The sequence below is a fragment of the Lutra lutra genome, chromosome 2, assembly GCF_902655055.1.
Source record: "Lutra lutra chromosome 2, mLutLut1.2, whole genome shotgun sequence".
Classification (NCBI taxonomy): Eukaryota; Metazoa; Chordata; class Mammalia; order Carnivora; family Mustelidae; genus Lutra; species Lutra lutra.
In genome coordinates, this window is record NC_062279.1 from 196,646,051 (window position 1) to 196,653,047 (window position 6,997).

Sequence of the window (6,997 nt, forward strand, 5' to 3'; positions counted from 1 at the left end):
AGTATCTTCAGAGTCTGAGAATAGGACACTAAAACTGCCAACACACATTCACTGGAAAGCAGAGAGCAATGTGGGAACAACAGCTGAAAGTATAAGGAGTTTGTGAATATAATCTCTCCCCTTCCAAGAAATACTGAACAACCAGAACAGAGAACACCTGTTAGCTCTCAGTACTGGCCGTCAAGGACAGGAACCCACACTGAAAAGGAATTGCTAGAAGAGGAACCAAAACTGAACAGGATAGAAGCAACAAAGAAAAAGGGGGTAAAAGTCCAGATGAAATCCCAGAGAGCACATTACCACATTTTTAAACAACATAAAAACAACAGAAGAGGGAGCTCTGTAAAGTTATATAAACTTTCCTAAGCCTTGCCTAGAAAAATTCATTTCATATAAACATGAGCAACATAAGTATCAAGGTCATTCCCATAGAAAATTATCATAAGAAAAAGAGAGAAAAAAAGCAGAATAATGTACTGCAGACAATAAAAGCCTGCCAAAAAATATGCCCACAAAACAGAACAAAACTGTAACCTACTATTTCAAAACTAGATAAGAAACATTAAGAAAATGCTATAAAACATGAAAGAAAACAACATAAATCAGAACTAGAAAAGCTCAGAAACAATGTTCCATAACTCTGGATATAATTAGAAATAAAAGAAGAGAGAATTCCAAAAATGAGAAATAACATAAATAAGGGATAAACACAGCAGATGATAGCTTCAGCAAAATAAAAAGTGAGAGAGAAAAACTTTAGAACTCAACAAGTAATAAAAGAAAAGAAGGAATCAAGAGAAAGTTAAAAATATTGAAGACAGGCAAAAAAAAAAAAAGTTGAGCATATGGATAGTAGGAGAAGAAAGAAGATGAAACCAAAAGTAAGGAAACAGAACAAATACCAAATCCAATAATTGCAGAAAAGTTTCCTAAAATAAAAGATGTAAAACTGCATATTGGAACTGTACATAACATTACTGTGAAAATGAGCCATAACAACAAAGACATATTCCAGTAAAACTAAGTGACTTTAAAAAGAGAGGAAGGAAGGGAGAGATGGGAGAAATAATCATTTAGGTACCTAGAAAACAAAGGTAAAAGAGTACGTGACTTTTATAGGAAAGAAAATGTGGTTAACATATTTAGGATATTCAAGAGTAAGAAAAGTGTGAGCCAAGAATTATTTTTATCCAGCAAAACATATTTTCAAGTTCAAAGGGCTTAGGCAAATTCTAACCAGTGTGCAATAATTCCGGGAATATTGTTCCCTTGAGCCCTTACTAAGGAATCTAATGGAGAATAACCTTCTGACAAGCAAAATAAGTAGACAGACACTGATGTAAAGACTGGTAGAGCATAAATACAAAGTTACCTGTGGCACTAAGACTAAATGAGGGACAAGGCAGAGAAGATGGTATGAAATGGCTATATTCTCAGACAATAGGTATAGAACAGCTATTAAAAAATGGAAAATAACACAGAGAGCAAAAGCAAAACAATGCTAACTGTTCAGTAATCATTGATGGTAGTATTAGTGTTGTTACTCTAAGAATATTTCACGTGCAACTCCAGATAGAAAAAAAAAATGTGCAGTTATCAGATTTTCTATTATTTTCCATGGCCTTAAAAACCACTGTTCTCAGGGATAAGGATGCAGACATAGTTTTAAAAAGAGGTTAAGCCATAGCCTTGAGGTCTGGAATTTGAGTTGGAAGTATCAGTCTGAACTTAGGTTGGGTAGTACAAGAGAGAAAAATAAAACAGAGTCAAGGCAGAATATGGAGGATTACTGCTGTGAATAGGAAGATCTAAGAAGAGGACTCTTGAAAAGTCATGGAATGATGTAAGTGGATGAGCCATGTCATATCTGGGACAGAGCAACATCAAGCAGAGAGAGCAACAGGTAAAATCATCCTAAAGTTCAGTGTTGAGCACATGTGCTTCTGTCTGTATTTTCCTTTCTCCTTTAGCATAGTGGAAAATTATTTCCAATTTTTAAAAAAATTCATAAATCAAGACCTCAAATCTGAAAATATAAAAGTTTAGAAATAGATATCTTTATATCAAAACGATTTACTATTAGAATGTGGTTTGTGAGATACTTGGAAAAACCTGTCCAGAGAATAATGGAAATTTTCCTTTCCATTCTTTCTTTTGCTGCTTCTACTCCAGAAGGGAAATTCTAACAAGGGACCCCAGTCTTTGTCTTTTCCCTTTGTGCTCAATGGCTACTAGGGGAGACAATGTGAGGTATGTATAATCAACTCTGGAACTAGGGCCCCAATGGTGTCCCCGATTATTTTTATGACTTTGGAGAGTATACCTAAAGTCACTGTACCTCAATTTCTTCATCTATGCACTACTGAAAATAATGCATTTACTTTATAGAGCTCTCATAAGAACGACTTGAAATACCACATGCAGAGAACTTAGAATGATTTATTTGAGACCAAAATAAATAATACCTATTATTACTATACTTGATGGATCAACATCAGATAAACTTCTATCCCAGTGCGATGTGAGTCAAAAGATATGAGACCATATCCTAGCTCCAAAATGAACTAGTCTTTCCCTTCAGTCAAGTTTCTTAATGTTGAGGAAATGTCTTCTTTCAGTTAATTATAGAATATGGATTACAACTACATACTAAAACTAATATGAAGATTCACTACATTTTGATTGAATCTGGTTATTTATCTATCCATATATTATCTTAAATGCTTCTAAAATAAATATTAAATATACATATGATGGGGCACCTGGGTGGCTCAGTGGGTTAAGCCGCTGCCTTCGGCTCAGGTCATGATCTCAGGGTCCTGGGATCGAGTCCCGCATCGGGCTCTCTTCTCAGCAGGGAGCCTGCTTCCCTCTCTCTCTCTCTCTGCCTGCCTCTCTGTCTACTTGTGATCTCTGTCAAATAAATAAATAAAATATTTTAAAAATATATATATACATATGATGTCCATCATAAAAAGTCTAATTAAGTCTATTTCCTTCCCCTATGTTCTGAAAAATATTAGGTGGCAATTTTCTGCCAAAAATTAAAATTCGGAGCGTGCTCGACTTGGCAGTATATATTGGAACGAAAATTGGAACAACTCAGTGAAGATTAGCATGGCTTTGCACAAGAATGACATGCAAATTTATCAAGTGTTCCTTGTTTTTAAAACTCATTGAACTGTACACTTACAATGGGGAATTTTATACTGTGCAAATTATATCTCAGCAAACCTGTTTTAAAAAACGTTTTAAGTTAATAGAACCTGAGGAAAACTTTCCTTTTTGTTGATTTGCCAGAAGAAGGGAGACTGATACTTCCAACTTCCAAAAGAAGTAGGCCTATTACCTACTCCCCCAAATTTCCATAATTTCTTAAGGATACTATGCATATAATTATGGGTATATTTTCTTCTTCAAGACTCCACTCATGGCTGGTTAACATAGCGAAGGTCTGTGTTTAGTCCTGACTGCTGTTGTCTGTTATACATACAAACAAGAGCACTAGAGATCCAATCTTTAGTGGCTGTTTGGCTGACCGTATGCAGGGGGATATGGAAATAAATCTTCTTGTCCTGTTGCCTGCCTCAGCTGCACATAGGATGGAAGGGAGATTCCAACTACTATCCTGCTTATTAGTATAAGGAAGTTAAAATAATTTATACCTTAAAGTTTACCAAATTAAAATTATTTCTTAAATTTTAAAGTTCACTGCCATCATTTGGGAAAAAAATGAGAGGCTAAGCACATTTTTGTGAAGAGAAAAATTAAGTACAGAATCCTCAGATAAATTTGTTAAGCTTAGTAAAAGTAGTTCTCCTTTTCAATAGTATTTCAGTTTTCTGATTTAATTAAATAACACCAGTCCCCCCCAAACACTGTTCAAATTTCAGCTGCCAGTGTATATTACCTGTGAGTGACTGCATAAAGAACTATTGGCTACTATCTCTTCATTCCACAAATCACTACATAAATAACAGATGCAAATCATGACCAGGGACAAATCATGTCATTTCTTTCAAAGTCTGGTAGTGATTGGTCACTATGTATCTGCTACTTATGCATAGACAACAAAACATGTAGTCATGTTGTCTCCTTATCTCCCAGGGGTAGAGAGATACAAAAGGCGAAATCATCTAGAACATTTTTAAAGCACTAATACTGGCGGACAATACTCCAGGTCACTCTAATTTTCTAGGGTACTTGCATGAAAATGTGAAAACTGCCTTTCTACCACCAAACGCAAGACCTGATTAAGCCAGTGTCTGGTCTGAGAAGGTATTTCAACTTTTAAAGCTTTTTATCTTAGATGGACTTTTGGACAGACTCCTGAAGCTACAACTGGAGATCATGTCATTTCTTTAGCAGAGTTTGGGAAGATACGTGACATAAAGCATGTAACTGAAAAATACTCAAGCATCATGGCAGGAGGCAAAATGCATGCAATATGGCAGAAACTTCTACCTATGAAAGTAACTTTGTCAGATTTGAATTGTACGTAAATGAAATTTTAGATGAAAGAGTTGACTGGAAATGTTGACTGTGCTGCTAACAGACTACGCATATGCAGCCAGAGGAACACAGAGAAGGTGAGTCTACCGGCATCAATGAGGAGGGTACTTCTGAAGAAGGGGATAAAGATGCCCCAGAAGCAGTGATGTTGGCAAAAACACTTTACACTAAAGAAACTCTCGAAGCTATTTTATGACGTTGACAACACAAACTATATTCTGTTGAAAGCTGATCCAAACTTAGAAAAGAGTATAATAATTACCAAACCATTAAAAAATACTCTGTGGGGACGCCTGGGTGGCTCAGTTGGTTAAGCAGCTGCCTTCGGCTCAGGTCATGATCCCAGTGTCCTGGGATCGAGTCCTATCGGGCTCCTCGCTCGGTGGGGAGCCTGCTTCTCCTTCTGCCTCTGCTGCCACTCTGCCTGCCTGTGCTCGCTCTCTCTGACAAATACATAAAATCTTAAAAAAAAAAATACTCTGTGTCATAAGTTCTACAACAAAAGGAAAGCAAGCACTGTTCAAACTGATAGGATTTTCACAAAAAAAAGAACAATTTTGTTTCTAATTTTTAAATAACAGTGCACAAAATAATAGTTTTAATATTTTATTCATTTCTTTATAGATTTATAACCAAATCAGAGTTTTTAAATATCTTTGCAAAAAAATTAAAGGTTATGAAACAATTATAATTTTCCCCATTGTTTTAGAATCACTTTCCCAGTTCCAACTTGTACAATCATTTTTTATGGTTCTGCACTGTTGTGCAAAGTGAGGACCCCCTGTATACCTTCCACATACATGATAGTCTGAAGCAGATTATTTGTATTCAAGATTAATATCATCTACACAAACCTAACTGATGCACCTTCAAGATATTGGAGCATTTTAGGGTGCGTGGGTGGCTCAGTCAGTTAAGCGGCTGGCTCTTGATTTCTGCTCAAGTTATGATCTCAAGGTCATGATACTGAGCCCCAGGTCAGGCTCAGAGTGCTGGGTATGGAAACCACTTAGAATTCTCTCTCCCTCTCCCTCTGCTCCCCCCAACCACCTCCACTCACACTTTCTCTCTTCAAAAAAAAAAAAAAAAAAGAGAGAGAGAGAGAGAGATACTGGAGCATTTTGCTCAATTTTGGATGTCTAGAAAAATAATTATTACAAAAAGTTCTTATTATTTAAAAAATGATGAACTAACATGGAAGTAGGTTTCTCTGCTGAAGGAACCATGGGCTTTGCTCTAAATTTCACCAAAGAGGGTTAACTAAATAAGCTTTTCTAGATTTCGCTGTGGGGCCTTTGATCTGCACTTTGTGTTTCCAACCACACAGTAAACTTGATAGAGCCTCACGTTTTTTTTCTTCTCACCCAGAGGTTCTAAATTAACTACCATACTGTGTTGGTGTGAATTAATACTATTTCTAAAGACTACTTACCTGCCAAGTTTATTCCCATTCAGTTTACTGAGAACAACCCTCTCCAGGAACATTTAATATTTTCTTTGATATTTAAATTCTAAAATATTCTGATAAAAGTGGTGACTAGCTATGTTCCTACTACACAAGAACAACAACAACAAAAAAAGTTGAGATTAGCAGGCTTTAAACTAAGTCAGGAGGCTTGCTTTTTGAGTAGACTTAAGGAAGAATTAGAAAACAATAGTACTTTAAACATTGGAGAAATTTATGAAAGAAATACCTCTGGAAATATTTAAAGAAACGTCCCCCAAATTGTTTTTATTTGTTGATAAATAAGTTTATAACTATCAATTCAGCATCAAAAGTCTTGCTTAGAAGCTTAACATAAGCTCTAAGCTCTGTTAAAAGATCAATTGCGGCATATTAAAATTTTCAAGCATTTGAGGGTACAGATTACAACTCGTCAGTACCCAAACCACAGGTGGTTAAGAGCACTCCCAGACAGGACAGGAGCTGGGGGAGAGGTTTTCACAGAAAAGATGCAGAAGGAAAGCAAGGAAACTGATTGGCTATGGCTTGAGCAGCTGCTTTCTGTGGGAAAGTCTACTTGCCCGTCATTGGTTGTTAAGCTCCATTTTCTCAGACCAAAGCACATTGACTCCCATTTAGGTTTTGGTTTGCTTAGCTAGGTTGCCAATGCCGCCTCGGAGCTATCTTGGTATGACGGCCTCCTTGTTTAGTTATTTTAACAGCTCACTCCTAAAAGCTCACTCCTAAAAACTAATAAATGAATAGTTCAAGAGCAATGAATTTAAGGTAGAGCTAACAATAACATTTTAAATTTTAATCACCTTTTACAAGGCAAACATTCTGTTTTTATGTCCTTACATTAACTAAAAATAGTTTGCTCATTTCCATAGTCAAAGATGGAGAGCACCAAAATTAACAAGAATATATTCCCATGGGATCAAATTAGGGCTAGGGAGATCACTTCTTTAATCTCCTTAAACCACTTAAGACTGTGTCAAAGGGGCACTGTCCTTTAAGCTTGACTCTGAAGCAGGGCCTGAC

At 36.2% G+C, this 6,997-nt stretch overlaps 1 non-coding gene across 1 annotated transcript; it reads left to right on the top strand.

Annotated features, from left to right (window-relative positions):
* The first annotated feature begins 3,058 nt into the window (after positions 1-3,058).
* Positions 3,059-3,168, top strand: LOC125094581 (U6 spliceosomal RNA). Its single transcript, XR_007125594.1, has one exon. It is a non-coding gene; the product is annotated as a U6 spliceosomal RNA (small nuclear RNA).
* Positions 3,169-6,997: the final 3,829 nt, after the last annotated feature.